The following is a 20,281-nucleotide window of genomic DNA, read 5'->3' as shown; positions in this document are numbered from 1 at the left end:
TTCTGGGAAGAGAATTGCAGCTGAAGGATTAGTCTTTATATAAATATGTTTAACCTACAAACAGCCCATCAGGCTGTGGGTTTTGTGTGGCTTTATATAAGGACTGGTGTTGTTTGATTTTATGAAACATTCAAGGAAGATATTTTTAGGGTTTTATAGCATCTGTATTTTAATACCAAGGTAAATAATAATTAAATTATAATCAATTACATGAAGTTTCCAGGGAGGCAGGAGAGAAAAGAATACAATTGGAGAAATTGGGTTGGCCAAGGAAGAGATGATTCTTCAATTCTTACTATGGGCTTGGGAATAAACCGTGAGGAATATTTGTAGATTTTGTGACAGTGAGCTGAAGAATTTACTCAAATTATCTGATTAATCTGTCTAGTAGAAGGTGGTCCCTTTTGTGGAAAGTGGCGAAAATACTGAGAATGATTAAAAATCAAAAGATATGGAGAAGGTCTGAAATATTTGTGAGGCATAGAATAAGACTGAATCATCTAGATATAGTACAATGTCCAGGGATATTTGAAAGATGTTGGGAGATTTGCGAACCCCACCAGATTTAATATCCTAGTTAGATTCAGTCATGGAAGAAGCAGGTACTTGGAGCCCTCCAAGATTGGAATCTTGACCAGCAAATGTGATGAATTTGGAAGGAATATGGAAAGAGGAATATGGAAATTGTTGGTCTTCATAACTATATGTTGAAATTACTTGATTTGATTAATTTGGAATAAAAATGAAGACGGTTGGCACACATGTTAGGAGAGTGGGGTCAGTGCACTGGAGGTTCTCCTAGCATTTGGGGCGAGGGAGGAAACTGACTAATAACTTGGAATATCATGGGTTAATTACCTTTAAAAACTCTTTGATTTTTATTTCCTAATAAATAAATTTAGGAAACTAATATTTCCCTTATGAGAAACAGTAGCCAAAGTCTTCTTAGTTTGACCGTGGGAAACAAGATTACTCCTCTTTTCTCATAGACCAATTCACATTTGCAGTGGGGTGGTTGTTCACTCCCAGGTAAAGATTTATGGGTTCATGAGTCTTAGGTCTGAAAACTCTAGATAGGGTTCAAGTCTCATGGCTTTCTTCCCTTTCCTTGGATTTGCCTGCTCAGAGTAAACAGTGTCTCTGAGAGAGAATACTAGCAGCTGAGTTCTTGGCAATGTGTCCCCAGGTGAGTGGGGACTTGCTCTTTCTCCTGGTATGGTAACTTTGTTTCCGGTGGATAGAAAGGTGTCACCACTTGGACTGAGTGCTCTAAGTGTATCCTGGTGGAAGTGAAGGCTCTGAGCACAAGTCCTGTCATCTGGCAACTCTGTGAGTATCGTGGAGTAGGGCAAGAGCTAATACAGCAACCGTCTCTTTTCCAACATTTACACCGAGGTGCTCCAGACTCCATGAAGGCTGTGATGGTAAAGAGGGCACATGAGAGGTTGTATTTCTCTCCCCTCAGCCATGGGCTTGACGGGGGTGTGACTCACTCCATAAGCGAGTCTGCGGTGCAGTGAACTCTGTCCTGTGATGGGCACAAGTGGAGGGTTGAGCAAGAACAGAAGTTCAACGTTGACAGAGGAGGAGGTGTGTGGACGGGTGAGTTCAATACGTCCAGGGTCAGAGATGTTGGCTAGAGGGCTGTGCAGAGCTGACGGGGTAGGAGAAAGAGAAGAAGCCCTTCAGCAGGACTGGCCCAGAGGGGAGGGTGGGGCCAATTTGCTTTTTTTTTTCTTTGTTTCTCCAATTTTTAATCTGTTTTCTCAGAATACAATTGATTATTTTGAAAACTCTAAAAAGTCACAACAAAATACTTCCATTCATTCTTGTTCCAAACCAACCATTTTCCCCCTGTTTAGGTAACCTTTGTTCAGAAACTGGAATCACTTTACAGAAATCATTTTTTCCTTAATTGGTGCATTGAGTAGGATATAGTAGGTAGAGGAACACTTAGGAAATCGTGACGATATGTGAAGCCCTGGAGAGCCCTGGACCATCGAGAGTCTCCGATTAGTCTCTGAGCAGGGAAGACAGGAGGAATCTACAGGAGAGACAATGATAGTCAAAGCGATGAGGTCCCAGGAAACGAGGAGGGAAAGAGGGACCTCAACCCACAGGAAAGGTCAGTTGGGGATCATCTTACAGTTTGGCAGCCCCGGGACCGCTGGCTTGTGAAGCTGAGCCCATCTGTCCTCCTATCTGGTGATGAATGCATGGTCTGTGTCGAGGTTAGGTAGGCAGCAACTGCGGACCCCAAGTTGTATACACAGTCTGTTCACTCACACAAAATGGTGGACATGGCATCAAGGCTCTCTGACTTTTTAATGACTAATTCACCTGTAGCTTTTATTTATTGAGTTTTGTTATGTTCAAACATGTCATGTCAGCTCATTTAATCACTCAACTCTCTTGAGAGGTTATTAAGGTATTTTCCACATGAGAACAGTGAGGTTTGTATTGGGGAATACTTTGCCTGTAGTCACTGCTGATAAGTGGCGGAACATGTATATTGCCTGTCTTGTGCTAAGTCTGTAGATTTAACTGAAAGTAGTGGGGAACAGGGATATTTATGAATTCCCAGGTACACATTTTTTAATTGCCAGTCAGCTCAGAATTAACATTCTGTTGTGGACTGTGCAGGTTATTTCACACCACCCCTCATGTGATGATCCTTTACCATGAAAGTCACTCTGTATTCAGAGTGTGCCCATCTCTGTGATGCACCTGAAAGGCATACGCCAAGTCAGCCCAGAGGAACATTGGACTTGACGTCAAACAGGTTTGGGCTTTTGATACACACAACTGCCTTTTCTCATTACTGTCACCCTCGACCATCACCTCTGGACATTTGGGTAAATGGGGCAGCCTGAACCAGAATGTCCTGCATGTTTTTAGGAATCAGTGACTTTGAAGACATGTGATTGTGAACTTCATCCAGACCTGGGGTAATGTCAATTGCAGGTTTCTTTGAGTGAAATGTCTCTGGAATCTTGTTGAAGTCAATGTGGAAAAATCCCTCCGATGGTGTCACAATTCTGTGAACGTATCAATCTTATTAATCTAACCTTCTGCATATTCCTTGGCCTTAGAGGAAAGGATGGCTCTGTGGCGACTGGTGCTAAACGTCAACGCAGCACCCATTGTTTCAGTCCCTCCCTTCCGGTGCTTTTCCTCATCCTTATCTCACCAACATCCCAGCCATTTTATTTTTCGTTTGTTTTACCCTTCAAGATATATTCTAATTGTCAATATCCTATAATATGTTTCCAATTTCTTATATATTGCTCCATTTCATACCTTTTCTCTGTGTTAAAGATCAATTTTAAACATGTTCACAGACAGTAGCTTCAGGAAGAAGCCATTTATCTGAAGGTCAATAGTAAGTTTACGGGAATAAACCCCGCTGTCCACATAAGAGATATGATCTTAGGGTAAGAGGAATTCAGCCCAACCATCTGACTGAAAGGGGACTTAAACGCTGGCCTGGCAGAGGCTTTTGAATAGTTTTCATTTGGAACCATTTTTCCCCGAAAACAAACTGTACCTTGAGTTTCAAAAGGGCAGTTGCTTAAATGTAGTTCATGTATATAGTGTTTGAAAAATAAAGAAGGCCGAAAACTTAATCAGAAAACGATGGCAGTGAGAGGCTACAAGTTAGAAAAATCTATATGAATTCAGCAAAGTGAGACTCTATGTGAATATAAGTAACATGGTGGGGTTGGCAGTTAGTGGAGACCATCACTGAGGGAGCAGCATAGAATTCATGTGTAGAGAAGTATAGAAATGAATTTTATGTGAGCAAACTTTTAATAGTCTTTCCTTTCCTTATCAATAGTAGAGACTTCACACTGGAGAAGAGCCCACTGAATGTAACAAATATGAGGAGATTTCACATAGAACTCAACTATCACGCCACATGAGTGACCTCTCACAGGACAGAAACCCTATGCTTGCAATCAATTTGGAAGAGCCTTCAGCCTTTATTCATCTTTGAATTAACATAAGATAATTTATACTGGAGTGAAACCATGCAGGTCTCATCAATGTGAGAAGGCTTGTAGACAATGCTGTAACCTTAGATGTCATGAGAAAACTCACCCTGAAGTGAACCCCTATATATGTTATAAACGTGGAAGATAGTTTAGCTGAAGCCTCACATTTAAATACACCAGAAACTCACACTGGAGAGAACCCTTAATGTGATAAATGTGGGACACACTTCAGCAGAGCCTTAACTTCTATTCACACTGATGAATTCACAAGGTGAGAAGCCCTCTGTCTCAAAACACTGTAAAATCTGGTGCTTCATTTATTCTATTCCTTTTATATTTTCACTCAATGTGCCTCTCATGACTTAAAATTGAATTACAAATAAACTTAATTTTTTCACAAGATTCCTAGTCCTGGAGAATTTTTGGACCCGGCCATGAAAATTCCAAGAAATCAGTCAGGCAGGGGTTTATTCCTGCAACAGAATTTCTTAGCCAAAATGTTTTCCCCCCCACAAAGAACAGATAGATATGTCAGGACCAAGAAGGTGGAAGATCATTCCAGAAACACAACATTGTAAAACAACTATAGCCCCAATAAATAAAATAAGGTAAGATAAAAAAAAAATCATTGCAGACATGGAGAGTTCCATTTTCAGATTTGGAGAGGGTAGGGCCTGCCTGATAAGGTCTTGCTCCTCTTCAGATAAATTGCTTTTCCTCTGTTGGCCTAAAAACATTCATTATAACCCTAAAGTCCACGGATGTCTAATGGGTGAAAACATGGTATTGTAGGGGGCTATAAAGCATGGGATGTTGCCTGCAACATTTGTGTGTCTGTGCTCCTGTCTGTGTACATGCACATGCACACACACAAACGTGCAAGCAAGGGAGAGAGCATATAGCCTCCATCTGAACCTAAAAAGAAAATGTGAGTCTGGAATCAATGGTATAAATGTGTCATCAGGAGAGAGAGCATCTAAGTTACCTTAGTCATTAATTTATCAAATTTTCAATTATTAATGAATATTTACTGAAAGCTTCCAGGATTTCAGAACTTGGCTTGTTATGAGGACTAAAATGTAAATAATACAATGTTCCTATCTTCGTAGAACTCTACATTCTAACGCAGTCAATTCAAATACACTGCAATATAAAATTTCTGATATTAAAAATCAAACATACATAAGGGTTTACAAATTGTGTAACTACAAAATGTTTCCTCCTAATTTACAAAGAAAAGTTGCCACTTTATAAAATAAAATTGAGATTTATAACAGTATCATTATAGAACTTTGGAAGGTCAAAAATTGTCAAAAAGACTGGGTTTTTAAAAAATATTTTACAAAATTCTGAACCTTTGAAAAGCTATTCTGAAAGATTTGGGAAGAATAAAGATAGATTTCCCTTTCTAACAGCCAAGATAATTGTTCAAAATATTATGAAATAAGTATTTTTAAATTAACTGTTCAATTACAAAATACACTTTTGAAAATCAATAATGGTTTTTATGAGAATACAAAAACTGCTGCACATGCCCACTAAAATTCCATTTAGTATCCATTTTAATCGAGATTCAATGGGGCACCATTTTATTTATTCATTTATCTTCTTCCAGTTTTACTGAGGTATAACTGACATAGAGCACCGTGTAACTTTACAGTGTATAATGATTTGACTTACATATGTTATGAAATGATTATCACACTAAATTTAGGGAACTTTCATCATCTCATATAGACACAAAATTAGAGAAATAGAAAAATGTGTTTTTCTTGTGATGGGAACCTTTATAATTAATTCTCTGAACCACTTCTATGTATAGGAGACACAAGTGTTAATTATCTTTATCATGTGCTACCTTGCATCCCTGGTATCTCTTACTAGTGGATGCTTGCAGTTTGGGCCACCTTCATCCAGTCCCACCCCTTCCCACGCCCTGCCTCTGTGGACCACAAATCGGACTGTTATTGGATGAGTTTGTTTGCTTGTTGGTTGACTGTTGAAATATAACTGATCTACAACACTATGTTACTTCTTGTTACACAACAGAGTAATTTGGAATTTCTATACATTTCAAAATGAGCACCATGTCCTCTGCTTGGGGAGGGGCCAGGGCACCGGCGCTTCTGAGGCCCTGGGCCCCGCCGCCAAGTTCAGGGACATGCCCCTGTCTGCGGAGGATGAGGCAGCCTCCAGGTGCCAGAGGATATGCTGGGATCGCGCCCCTTCTCTCTGTCCTCCGACCCCAATTTCCCGTGGCGGCGGCAGAGACACCGGGCTGTTCTGTGCGCCGAGGGAGAGAAGCGGGTGCGGTTCCTGCCCCGCGGGGCTGAGCCCGGCCGGCGGGAAGCCCTCTGCCGGGCCGAGGAGCCGCTGTACCGCCCGGGGTGCTCCCATGACTGCCGCTTCCCGTGAGCGCGGAGGAGCGGGACCATCTCCTGTGCCTGTAGGCCGCCCCGCTCCTCTCCTCGCCGCCTCCAGGGCTCCCGCCATGCATCCAGCACCTGCGACGTCAGCGACGGAGGCAGGAGCTCGTGCGGGGATGGGCCCAGCAGCGATCGCCGCCCCAGCCCGGAGCCCTGCCGTGTGCTCCGCCCGCCCCGCGGTCGCTCCTTCCGGACCTGCCGGGCGAGCTGCAGGCGGAGCCGTGGAGACACTGACGCCAGAGGCGCCGTCGGGGTTCTCCTAGCCGGTCCGGCGACACCGGGCCGCTTCCATTTCTGGCTCCACGTGCTTCCCGGTCTGTAGCCTAAGAGCCGATGGACGCAGCGCCGGGCCGCTTCGCTGGCTGCAGGCTGCGGGCAGGGCCGGCACTGGAACAACAACGCGGGGGTCAACTACTTACTGCACCCCGCGTGCTACTTCTTTGATCCTTGTCTCTGGTGTGAAAGGGCCCAGATTTCCCATCCTGGACGAAAGAAATGTTCTTTATAACTGTTTTGTAGAAGGTGCTCTGGCCCCTGCCAAAATAAGACGTTTGGTGACTTGAACTGTCAGAGTCATCCGCTGGTGTTGGCCGTGAGACTGAAGAACAGGTCATGGCCCCAACCCCATTTGGGTGCAGAGAACCCACAACAGCTGCCAGACTCCGCTGGCCATTAACCCTCAGAGAGGCTGGACTCTTAGCGGCTGGACTCCAAGCCAGGCGTGGGGCTGGAAAGGCGGCTTTCTGTCCCTCTGGGAGCCACAGAAGTTAGTAGTGAATTGATGGATGAGGATCTGTACCCCGTAAATAACTATTGCTGAGAACTCTTTGGGCCCCTGCATGCGGTCGGACAGGGAGCAGAGGGACAGGACAGTCTCACTCACTGCTGGTGGCTGGGGACGCCAACAGGAGGGGACCATACATGAGCAGAGGGGGGCATCCTGGGGGAGGAGTAAATCCCCTCACATCGTGGGCAGATTTCGGTAACTTGTTTTTTGTTTTGATTGTAGTTTTCATATTTTCTGGCGCAGGGCTAGTACAATCAATTCGTTTTCGAATGCTGGTCTCTAATGAGGGATGTTTGCACTGTAACTCGAGAGAACAGGCCCTTGCATCCTACATCCCATTGGCCAAATTCCACACCCAGCTTGTGCTGGTAGGAACTGCAAGCTAAGAGTGGTTTTTATATTTTTAAATGGCTGAAAATAATTCATAAAAAGATTATTTGCAACACACGAAAATTATATAGCATTCAAATTTCCTGTCTATAAATAATGTTTTATTGAAACACAGTTATACTGCTTTATTTACATTTTACTGTAGCTGCTTTTTGGCTACAATGACTGAGCTGCGTAGAAATAACAGACATCATATGGCGAATCTAAAATATTTACTCTCTGGTCCTGTACACAAGTTTGCCAACCCTTGCTCCAGAAAAGTGGGGAAAAAAATTTTTGAAACTCATATGCTGGGATTTATACTTTTAAAACAGTTAAACATTTAGCGAATTTTACCCCTGGAAACAAACTTTAGGTAGAAGTAACTATGTTACATTACTCTCAGTAATCTCAGTTAGAATAAACACTAATTCACAATTATTCCTGCACTGAGGAAGGGAATCCACCTGCAGATATTTTTATTTTCATCTCAGAAATAATCACAAATTAGTGTAACTAAAACCTAGCACCCACACAAATTAGCATCAACTGCAAAAACTGCTACATATTTCTGAGCCTCAAAATAGGACATTGTAAGCCATAAAAGTATTTACTTTAAATTTTGGTTTGGTGACATGTCTTGCCTGTGGCAGTGTTTATCAAAGTTAATTGATCACGGAGAATTTCATCAAGAATCATTTTCTAATAGAAAACTATCAAGAGTTAATGCACTATAATTCACACTAGAGTAAAATAAACCAGAAAAAAATCACATTGATGAAGCAATGAATATGTAATTTACAAAAGAATATAAAAATATATAACAACAAAAAAATCACTTATTACCTTATTTTCTGTTATTAAATATAAAAACATATTATGCAACTTCCAGGTATTCTTGCATCTGGTAAGCCATTTCTTTCTTAAAAGGGCATTATTGCATAATGAAACATATAGGTAAATGCATTTTTAGATTTTTATTTTGCATTTAGGAATACATATAACTTCAAATTTACCACAAGTGTATATAATCGCATTGGGACTATATACACTACAGAACACACTGGGAAATTCTGGATTTTATGATAATAATGTGTTATTTTGGATTGCTTTGGGCTATCAAAAAAATTAGAAAGGAATTAAGAGCCCAATATACAGAGCAAGATAGCAATCCTCTTGTCTGTTATCCTTTAAAATGGTAACCGGTTGATTTTTGAATAAAATGGATAATGAAAGGAATTTTAAGAGACACATGCAGCAGAATTTTTATCCTTATAAAAATCGTTACTGATTTTCAAACATGTAGTTTTGAATTCTAACAATTTAAAATTTTTATTTTGGAATATAGAGAAGAGCAAACCTGGATCTTAAGACAGGAAATCTAGCTTTGCTCTCCCCAATTCATGAAGACAAGCTTTTCCAAAATTGAGAATTTTGTAAAATATTTTTACTAACCAGTCTTTCTAAAAATATATAACTTTTCAAATTTCCAGAATTGAGACTGTTTTAAATGTCAATTTTATTTTATGAAGTGCCAACTTTTTATTGTAGACTAGTAGTGATATTTTGTGACTATACAATGTATGAACATGTCTTTTTTTTAATGTCAGAAATTTTGTTTTGCAATTTATTCTTATTGCCTGCGTTAGAATATAGAGTTCTATGAAGAGAAAGGCGTTCTGCTATTTATGTTTAATCATCATAAAAATCCAGGTTCTGAAATATTGGAAGTTCTCATTAAATATTTAATAATTGAAAAGTTTATAAATAAATGAACAGTTTACAAATGAATGAAAATTTATAAATGAATAAACAGTGATTTATCTTATTTTTCTCCTGCATGAATCCTTTATGTTAATAATTCCTGAATCGCATTTTCCCTTTATGATCAGATAGTTGTTACACTGTCCCTCCCTTGAATGGGTGTCTGTGTGTGCACTCAGATGCATGTACACACAGTAATGTTGCAGGTAACATCATGGGTTTTTAAAAAAAATTTTTTTAAAGATTTTTTTATTGATGTGGACCATTTTAAAAGTTTTTTATTGAATTTGTTACAATTTACTGTTTTCTGTTTTGGTTTTTTGCCTGTGAGCCATGTGAGATCTTAGCTCCCCAACCAGGGATCGAACCCACACTCCCTGCATTGGAAGTTGAAGTCTTAACCTCTGGAATGCTAGGAAAGTCCCCATGATGGGCTTTATAGGCCCTAGAATACCATTTCTCAACCCATTAGACTCCAATGGACCTCAGGGCTATAACGAATGTTTTGGCCAACAAAGAAAAAGAATTGAACTGAAAAAGGGCCAGAACTCATCATGCAGCCTGTACACTCTCCCTAACTAGCCTTCTTGAAGGTTTAATTGACAAAATAGACATTGTCTCTATGGTGAACTTTCTCCAGGAACTTTTTTTAGTACCATTTTTCTACATCAAAGAGTAAAGCTTTAAAGGTAGACTTACCAATGGCTCTCTGAGGGATCTCCATTGTGTTTACGTGATTTAGTATATGCACCCCTCAATGTTCTAATACATTCTTTAAGTAGAACTCTTTTTATGTCTGCAAAGATCTTTTACCTTCTCAGTCCTGAAGATATTTATCTGTTCTTCTTGGACAAAACAAACAAAGAAACCCTTGGCTACAAAATGCTAAGTAAGGATTAAACCACCGTCTGACTCTGAATTCTTGAGTTCTTCCTGTCCATGTACCCACAATTATTCACCTTTCTTTAAATATAATTAATGTATAATTTTTTAAGTCATACGGGAAATAGTAAATGCAAGTTAAGTAATAGAATTAATTGAAGCAGCAGAGGTTAATCACAAAGTATGTGTGTAATTATCCTTGAAGCCATTCATCCTGAATGTGTATACACATATTTGGATGCTAATGTAAGTGTTAACACACATCATACTATGCTTTACATTTTCAGTTAACATTCATCGTTGTTTCCTGACTGATCCCAGTTTTTGTAATTATGATGATAATTTTATAAAGACAGAGAGTGTCTAACTGATCAACAGTGACAGAGTATTAACAGAAAATGGGCCCATTCTTACGTATCACAATATTTCATGATTTTGAATGACACATTTGAATGATCTACTGAAGCAGGTTTGCCTCGTTTCTTCTTACTTGATACTGAATATTGCTTGCAGCACTTCTCAAACCCCTTCACCATCTACATCTTTATATTGTATATTTAATAATAAGATAATTGCTGAAGGACTGAATTATTGACTCAATTGCATGCTAACACATTCTTTATAGGCTATTTTCCCAGTATGAGTTTTCTGATGTGAATAGCAAGTGAAAGATTTTCCACATTGTCTTTAGAATTGGCATCTCCTCAGTGTGAGCATTTTCTTGTTCAGTCAGGAATAATGAATCACTGAAGAATGTTCTTCCTTCATTACACTGAGACTATTTTTTCAGTGTGAACCCTCTCACGTCTAATGACTCCATGACTAATGGAACGCTAGCATTCATTTCATCAGATTTCTTCTACAACAGTGATTAGATGGCTTACACCAAGAGGGTTCTCCTCGTAGTAAACCTTGGGATGTCTTCTCTACTGTGTCAGGGATGCAGTCCACTCTGAGTTCTCTGTGTATTCTGAGGCTGGAGCTCCAACTGAAGGCTCTTCCACCATGATTACAGGGCCAGGGTTTCTCTCCACATGACTTTCCTGGTGGTTTAAAAGGGATAATTTCTGGCTGAAGGCTCAATATCCTTGATTACAGACACAGGGTTTCTACTCAGTATGAATTCGCTGGTGTTGATAAAAGTGGGAGCTCTGGATAAAGGCTACACCACATGGATTCCAGACATAGGGTGTCTCTCCTTCGAGTTTTCTAGTGCGTATAAGCATGAGAGCTGCGTTTAAATGCTTTTCCACATTCATTGCATTTGTAGGGTTTCTCATCAGTGTGAATTCTCCCCCATGACTAAGGTTATGGCTTTGACTAAGTGTTTTCTCACATAAATGATATTCCTTGTGGTTTCTCTCCTGTGTGAATGTGCTCATGATATTAAAGTGTTGGATGGTCACTGAAAGCTCTGTCACAGTCATTCCAAATATAGGGCTTCTCTCCCGTGTGAGGCTATTGGTGTGAATAAAAGTCAGCTCTCTCGCTGCATTACCTTTATAAGGTTCGTCTTCTCCAGTGTGAGCTGTTGGTGTATAAATGCGAGGCTTCAGCTGAATTATTTCCCACGTTCAGGACATTTGCAAGAGTCACTCCAGGGTGCACTCTCTCATGTTGTCTAAGGTTGGAGGGTGACTAAAAACCTTCCACATTCTGAGATCTGCATGGTTTCCCTCTAGTATAATTTGCTTATGTTAATTCAGTGATGAATAACGGCTGAAGTCTCTCCCATTCGGGCTGAAAGTGTAACACACGTGGAGTTAAGGTTGTTGTATATGACATGTCCTCATATTCATTGCATTCAGTGGGCTCTTCTTCTGCACGAAATCCCTGCTATTGACAAGGAAAGAGAGGCTGTTAAAAATTACTCACATAATACTCATTCAGTCACTTCTCTTCATGTGATTTCTAGACGGCTTCCTCAGTGATGGTCTTCATTGAAAATCTTCCCATGTTATTTACATTCACAGGTAATGTTACTTTGCTGAATTCACAGATTTTCTATCTGGTAAACCCTCACTGGTCATAGCTTTCTGATTAAGTTTTAGGTCTTCTTTATGTTTCAAACACTATATCCATGAGCTATGTTTAATCAATTACCTTTTCATTGAAGCCCAGGTTAGTGTTTGACATGTGATGTCAAAAGACATGGGTCCTCAGATTGTTCCATCCTTCATTAAATTGATAGAAAATCTCCTGGCCACATGTCCAAGGACATGGAGGGCAGAGCTAGGGTTGAGGCTCTGATGTTGCTGATTTCCACATGGGGAGGAACCAAGTGACTGAGGGCAAGGGCATCCAATGTGGCGGGGGGTGCAACAGGGAAGGTGGGGTGCTAAAGTCCTGGAATGGGTGTTGGAGAACAAATGAAGGTGGCTTTCACCAAGAATTATTAAACGAGAACTTTTCAAGAGGTGTCCTTGCTGTGGAGACAGGACTCGCCAGAAGACCATGGTAAGGGTTATCTGGGAATTAGTGTTAATCCTAGGAACTGAATATTAATAAAATAATAACTGAACAGTAAGTCGAATCAAAGTATAACACCCCATAATTTGCATTGTTTTCTGCAAAATGGGGATATTACATCCTCTACACAAGCCGAGTAGGCAATGCAGCCTTGTTCTTGACCATGGGAAGGAAAAGCGTTCCTTCTGTCTGAGCATGTCTGTGGGTAAGGTGGGAGGAGTCACTCCCAGCTGAGTGGTTGGGGATTGATGCCTGATGTATCTAACAATACTTTGAAAGGCTGGGTTCTCATGGCTGCTTTCTCTTTCCTCAGATTTATCTGCTTGACTTTCAGATTGTCCCTGCATAAGGATGCAGAAGAGGTCAGGTAGTGCCAGAGTTCCTGATAATGAAACAACAGGTGAGAAAAAAAGGCTTACTTTTGTTCCTGTAGTTATCCATCTTTTGCCAAATGGTTAGGTTTGTACTTTGGGTCTGGATCTTCTAAGTGCACCCAGGAAATATTAACGCCAGTTATGTTCACCATTCTTTTAGGGATATGGCAGGTCAGGGACCAATGTAGAAACACTCTCTTTCCCAACATTTATTTTCACTTGCTCCAGCCTCCATTAAGGCTGTGACCTCACAGGAGACGGGAGAGGTTTTTTCCTTCTCTTTTTTGAAAGGTCATCCCTTGGGCTCAGTGGCCTCCTTCATCATGTTACTGGCTGCAGTGGACTTAGGAATGCAGTGAACACAGGGGATAGAGAATAACTCAGAACAGAAATCTCTAGGCCAGTGGGGAGCAGACGTTTCATCAGTTGAGTCCTGTGTTATAAGTGCTGGGGTGATTTGGGGTTTAGTGAGAGATAGCACTAAAGAATCATTTATTTTTCCTAATTTTAAAAAAGATTAACCTTTTACAGACTACTCATAAGCATTCTGATAGCTTCAAAAAAATAAAAGTAAGTTCCTTAGCAAAATTATTCACATAACTCTGTTCCTTTGTGTTCTTAACCTTCATTCAAATTAGAAAGTTGAAAGCAATGTCTACAGATTCTTATTTTCTTAATTGTGACTGTGTATGGAGGAGAAGGGGCATAGTACACAGAACAAAGTGTAGAGCACTGGACAGCAAATGACAGTCTAGGGAGCTCCAAGACCTCACTCCCCCACCGTGACATCAGTAAAACAACCAGGATCTGCTTGAATGATCTGGGATTCTAGCCCAGGGAACGCCAAAAGTGGGAACAATGGGCTTTCTGATCCCACCATTGCCAGCCCTGGTAAGTGTTCTTATTAGACCTGGAGATGTGTGTGTGTGTGTGCTTGTGTGTGTGCGTGTGTGTGTGTGTTTCTTCTTCCTGACACCCCTGGACTTGCCGAGTGTGCGTCACTGTTGCATGAAAGCTATGCTCATGTGGTGCTAAAGTTATAAGACCCTCTCAGTCTTGTATCTTCCTGCGTTGGATACATAAAATTTCTCTCATAGGTCCAGATGCAAATGTTCAGTTGTCTCCTTGGCTTCTACCTGCAATGGCATGGGGATGCCTTCCTTGGGAAAGCAGCTCTAGGCTCATGGAGAGAAGAGCTGCACAGGTGTAGGGTGGGCAGAGATAATTGGAGCAACCAAGTGAATTGCTAAGGTCTCCTGATAAGGAGGTAAGAGGCTGGGCACTAAGGGAACCCAAGTGTCCAGAGTCAGGGTTCTGACTGCAGAATTCTCCACATTAGCGTGAGGAGCGCATCTCCTTCGCGGCATCCTCCTGCTCAAATCTTCCCAGCCCCGTCCGCTGCTGGGGGCCGGTAGCTCCTAGGTGGACGGCCCGAGACGAACTCGAGCGTTTGGGCGGTCGGAGCTGATCCCTCGCCGACCAGCGATCAGCATCCATCCCGCTGACGTTCGAACCCGTTGTCGGGAGCCACCTGGCGGCCAATTTTATATTATCCTTTCCCTTCTGAGCTCTGGCGACCTTCGCGAGGGATGTGACTCGCCCCCCAGGCGCGGGCCAGATTTCCTTGAGGCCGGCGACGCTGGCGGCGACCATCCCGGTGGTGCGGAATGATGGGCGCCTCCTGCTCTCACCAGAGATTGAATGTGGAGAGATGTGTGTTGTGGAGCTGGCGCTGAGCTCCCTCGCAGGTTTCTGGGGAGGTCTGCGCCTGTCGACCAGCAGTCTCTTGTGCCCCTTGGCGCCCGCGGAGACCTCACGTCCTGTTACGCGCGACCACGAGAGGATGTCCGTGACCAGCGTCGTACACCGTGTGTCACGATCCGTCGGTACCTCCTCGCCGGCTGGGGGCCCGGGTCCATCATGGTGCAGTCCTGGCGGTGGGGCTGCTCAACGGGTTCCACTTCAGTTTCTCCGGATTCCACTCGAGGCGGTCACGGGGGCGGATCTTGCCCTGAGGCAGGGGCACAGGATGCGGGTCAACAGACAGGAGCCACCCGGCAGATTGAACCGACGTCTATGCGGGGAGCTCTCGTCCCCACCTTGGTGGCCTCGTCAGCGTGGCGCTTGCGTTTCGAAACTGTTCAGGTCCCCTCACCTCGGACTTTCGAGGGCAAGCGTGTAGGGCGCTCCTGGAGGGGCGGCAGTTCCTCCTAGGCTACGGTGGTCGTAAGTCGTTGTCGTTTCTCTTTGGGAAACAGGGACCGCCCGGAGCATCCGTGATGGTCGGGAGGAGACACGAGCCTGGCCGAGGCCCTGGGTGGGCGCGGTTGTCGGTAGCTTCTCTGAAGAAGCTCTGCAGACAGTGAACGGCCTACAGACGTGCGGGCGCAGGGGAGGACACCCCAGGGCGAGAAAGGGGACAGATGGTGGCCTGAGTCGAGGCCGGTTGTCAGGAGCGTGGCGTTGCGCCTTCGCCCGTGTGCAATCTGGATACTTCCTGTTGAGGGTCACATCAGTTGCACGTCACTTGGTGTCTGCAGCGGCAAGGTCGACCAGAAGGCCAGATTTCGGTATTCGGTCAAGAAGAAAATTTAATGAACTCTTTTTGTCATGAGATTCACTACAATGTGAACATTAGTGAAATAAGAAATCCTAAGATTTACAGTAAGTTGACATTACTGTAATAATTACTATAGTTTGCAGTTCTTTTCACAAAATGTTTATCTATGAAATTTAAAATATATTTAGTACATTTTTTTGTGATACAATTCTGCTAATGAGAAAAATGGAATTGTTTTGCAAGGGGGATGCCATTTAGCTTATTACAGATTCCTATCATCAAAATTTCAGCTGTTAATGCTGACTTATAAGGAGATTTTGCATTGTTTATACATTTCATATTTGAAAATTCTTTTCACACAGATATGTACTACCAAATACTGAAGTCCATGAGCGTGTGATTTTAATTGAGCATATTCATTGTTTGGAAGGAATTTATAAAATTCTGTTTGCTTCTTCTATTGATATTTGCCTTTTAGTATGTCATTATATTGTACATTAGTCATTTTCAATTCTGTTTGCAGTTAATTTTAAAGACATTGATTCAAGTTTCTCTATCCACAGAGTATCAGATTGCTTGAAGATGATGAAGGAGGGTTTTGGGATGCAGAATTTTCTAAAACCACCTGGAAGCCTGGAAACCTCTCCCTCCAGCCACAAGGCCCTGCCCCACACACTGCAGAAACCAATCTGGAAAACCAGACTCCAACGTCTGCAGCAATAGGCCCGAAGGGTCAGCATTTGGTCAGTGACTCACAGCTTCGTCATTTTCAGTCCTTTCCATGTAGAACCAAATACGGGGAAAGCCAAATATGTTCCCTTAAGTAATCACTTAGGACGCCTCTCTTCCTATCAACTTGTCTCCAGCCTCCTCACATCACAAGCTCTGGGGAGCACATGCCTTCCTTTTTTTGCCACCAGAAAGTGTCCCCACTCTTATGTGCCCTGAGTCTCAGCCTGATGTGAGTGGTGGTGGCTGACTCCCGTGCTCTATAGACAAGTTCTCAGTAAATAGTGCTTGTTCTCATTTGGGGTGTGTGTGTGTCTTTTTTCATATCTATAGAGCTTAGGATGGCAGGAAGCAAATAAAACTCATGATAATATTCCCCGTGTTATTTTAAAAATCACATTTATTAATCACCATTTTTTAAGTTGAGACATAATTCACATACCATAAAATTCACCCTTTGAAAAGTGTAGAATTTAGTGGTTGATAATCTAGTCACAAAGTTGTGCAACCATCGGCACTAATACCAGAACATTTAATCACCTCAAAAAGAAACCCCATCCCCATTAGTCTCTTCTATTCCACCTATGCTCAGGCCACGGCCACCACAAATGTGCTTTCTGTCTCCACGGATATGCCTATTCTCAGTATTTCATGTGACTGGAATCATACAATATGTGCCCTTTATGTCTGGCTTCTTATACTGAATATCATGCTTTTGAGGCTCATGCTTTAGAATGTATCAGTAATGTACTCCTTCGTTTGGCCTAAGAATTTTTCTTTTTAAGCCATAAGATTTTACGTACATGCACATGCCACCAGGGTTTTTGGAGGGTTTTTTTAATTGTAAAACATATATTTTCCATTTTAACCATTTAAAGTCTACAGTTGACTAACATTGAGTACTGCTTCCCTGCCTGGCCCCAACTTACCCCACTCACCTGGAGCTGCCAGTAGGCCCAGAGGACACAAGCCCAGCCATGCTGCCTTTCCTTGGAATCCCCAACATCATCCAACATGACCATGACCCCACTATTAGTGTCCCTCATTGTAGCAAAAAGAACTCCGGACACTGAGAGACTCTAGTGAAGAGAACAGCTGCCACCAGGCAAGTTGTTGTGCTTGGGACAAGGAAGCAGTGCCCTGGGACCTGCAGTCACCCTGGGGTCACATGAGGTACAGTGCTGGTCTCCTGAGGGCATATTCTGCTGAGGTCCCTGCCAGGCCCCTATGGAGGAGAACCAGTGAACACTTAGGGACATCTCTTGTCATTCTTTTCTTCCTTCCTTCCTTCCTTTCTCTTTTTCTCTTTCCACCCGGAAGAGGTAAAGCTTAACAAGAAAAAAGTAAATGGCTTTCTAGACCATCCATATTTCAGGGCTGCCTCATGGACCTTTCATTTTCTCAATAAAAACCCTTTAAGGAACTAAGATGTGCTACATATTCCATGCACGCTCACCTGTGTGCCTGCCCCGCACAGTCCTCCATCTTCCCTTCCCTCTTCCAACACTTCACTCTTCCTGTGGGGGCTTATACAAGGGCAAAGATTGTTGTGAGTTCCAGCATGGTGTCTGCCTCACCGCCTTCATGACTGTCTTGCTGACTCAATAGCCTGTGTTCTGGTTGCTCAGGAACCCTCGTCTGTCCTCTGCTCAGGGACGCTGCTCATCGTTAGCAACACCCACCTGTATTTCTCACTGTTCAGGCCCTGGGAAATCGGCTGTCCTGACCTGGGACAGCTTTAAATATAAGAAATTGCTACCTTCCACCGCTGGGGTCAGAAGGCTGGGTGTGTGGTCCAAGGCTCTCGGAGGTGTTTTGCATCCTCCCAGAATCTCCTCTCACCTCCCTAAGAAACTCTACTACCAGGACACCTCCAAACAACACCCTCCATTAGGTGCTGAGCTGTCAATATTTCCAGCCCAGAAAGACCACAGCCTGTGCTTTGCAACAGGGAAAACGCTCCCCTCTACCTCCAGTCCATCCAAGTGCCCCCACCGTTCCTCAGCTCGCACAGCCCACAGACGGTTTCTGAGTCTGTACAGCAGGTGAAGTCCCATAGGTGTCAGGTCCTGAGTCTCTTCCAGCTACCATGTTCCACCCAAACCTACATGATGAGTCCACGGTTCTCTGGGAGTGCAAGGGCCCCTCCCATGTGCCTCTTCTGGCACTGTTGCTGGATCTCCTTCCTCCTTAAATCAGGGCAAGAAGCTTGGTTTCTCTGGGCCTGTGAGTGGGGAAGGGTAGGAGGAGACGAGCGGCCTAGAGAGTCCAGTCTATTCTGCATCCTGTGGGCCCATGACTCTGGTGGGTGGAAGCAAAGGGGGTAATGGGACAGCGAGGCTCTTGGCCTGCTTAGTGGCTCGGGATTTAGGGCATATTCAAGTGGAGGCTGAACCTAGTGGAGAATGTTGGTCAACAAACAATTTCTGCATGTGTAGGAACTGAACCAGTTCACCAAACTCTTTCAAAACTAACAAACATTCTTACTTCTGGCAACAGAGGAAGGGCAGACGATGTTCCAGGAAACTCCTCCCTACTCTCCCGGGAACATTCTGACAGGATCTTTGAATATACAACAAATGTCTGCTTTGGTTAAGAAGACATTGGATGATTTGAAGGTACATTCTGGTAATGTAGAAAACAAAAGTACTTCAAAATTAAAATCCTATTTTATGATTTAGAATCTACTGTACTTAGATGACTGATAAATTGTTTAATGAAGGCATTGGTAAAAATAAAAGCTGAGAGCTAGAGTTCTTTTTTTTTTTTTTTTTTTTTTTCGGTACGCGGGCCTCTCACTGTTGTGGCCTCTCCCGTTGTGGAGCACAGGCTCCGGACGCACAGGCTCAGCGACCATGGCTCAGGGACCTAGCCGCTCCACGGCATGTGGGATCTTCCCGGACCGGGGCACGAACCCGTATCCCCTGCATCGGTAGGCGGACTCTCAACCACTGCGCCACCAGAGAACCTGAGAGCCACAGAGTTTTAACATTACTTTCTTCTTTCATAAATTTTAAATTATAGTCTACAACTGTGGCATGCTTACATATTTGTCCATCTATCTCTCCTTCTCCCTCTCTCTATAGTTTTAAGATGTTTGTCACTATTTTGAAGGTGCCAATTCTTCTGCAACACGCACACTTCATTGTGTAGGAGAAGTGGTAACGTTTGTTCACAGGAGTGTAAGTGAGGAGGTGATGCGCGGTCGGGCTGGGCCACTGCAATATGGTGAAAGAAGGACAGACATTGTCCAGGGGGGCTAGTCCCTGGACCCTAGGCTCCTGCTTTCATCCAGACATCTGGGGCTCCATTATTCACTCTTGACCCAGTAAACAGGGTGCCTAGAAAAGCTCTGTGAGCAGCCCTGGCCAGGAGCCCTTCACATACTTCTCTCCATTTACATCGTGGGCATGGAGTTCTCTCAAAGATCTTCAAAGTTCTCAGTTCTTCTGCTTTCTATAGGCTTCACTTTTCTTCTTGCCAAGGATGTCACTAACTAAATCAGCCTATGTATGATTAATATGAACATATATTATTGATATATTAATAAATATTATTATATTAAAATAATATTAGTATATCATATTTAACATTTTATTTACATTATATGTATATATATTTATATAGTATTATTTTATTATAATAAATTAAGTTAATAAATATAAATAAGCTATTAATATGAATATATATTACACCTGTGAGTCAGGATTTGCCTCCAAGGTGCTCAGCTCTGCCCACTGAGCCAGACTGTTTGCCTGAAAAAATGAAGACTTCAGGGCCAAGTGAAATGTGAGGGGGAGGTGGGCAGAGAAGACCCAACCTGCAGTCACAGTGAAGAATGAGGTGTGTTCTCAAGACCAGCTTGAAGCGCACATTCTTAGTGAGGGGAGTGGATGCAAACACTGTCGCCCGCCCCGTGCGCCCCG

The 20,281-nt window shown here is 42.8% G+C and overlaps 1 long non-coding RNA gene across 4 annotated transcripts in view; it reads left to right on the top strand.

The window, feature by feature from the left end:
• LOC137218232 (uncharacterized) overlaps window positions 1-16,652 on the top strand; it is a 1,013,945-nt gene extending 997,293 nt beyond the window's left edge. For 3 of the 4 annotated variants that reach the window (XR_010940550.1, XR_010940553.1, XR_010940552.1), the window contains exons 2-3: window positions 13,027-13,092; window positions 16,190-16,652. This is a non-coding gene — a long non-coding RNA (uncharacterized lncRNA). Of the gene's footprint in view, window positions 1-13,005; window positions 13,093-16,189 lie in introns of all 4 variants that reach the window. The other variant, XR_010940551.1, reaches the window with a different exon arrangement.
• The last annotated feature ends 3,629 nt before the right edge of the window (window positions 16,653-20,281 follow it).

Source organism: Pseudorca crassidens, unplaced genomic scaffold, assembly GCF_039906515.1.
Source record: "Pseudorca crassidens isolate mPseCra1 unplaced genomic scaffold, mPseCra1.hap1 Scaffold_64, whole genome shotgun sequence".
Taxonomy (NCBI): Eukaryota; Metazoa; Chordata; class Mammalia; order Artiodactyla; family Delphinidae; genus Pseudorca; species Pseudorca crassidens.
Note: the sequence above shows the minus strand (reverse complement) of the source record. Positions and strands in the feature narration are given on the sequence as shown.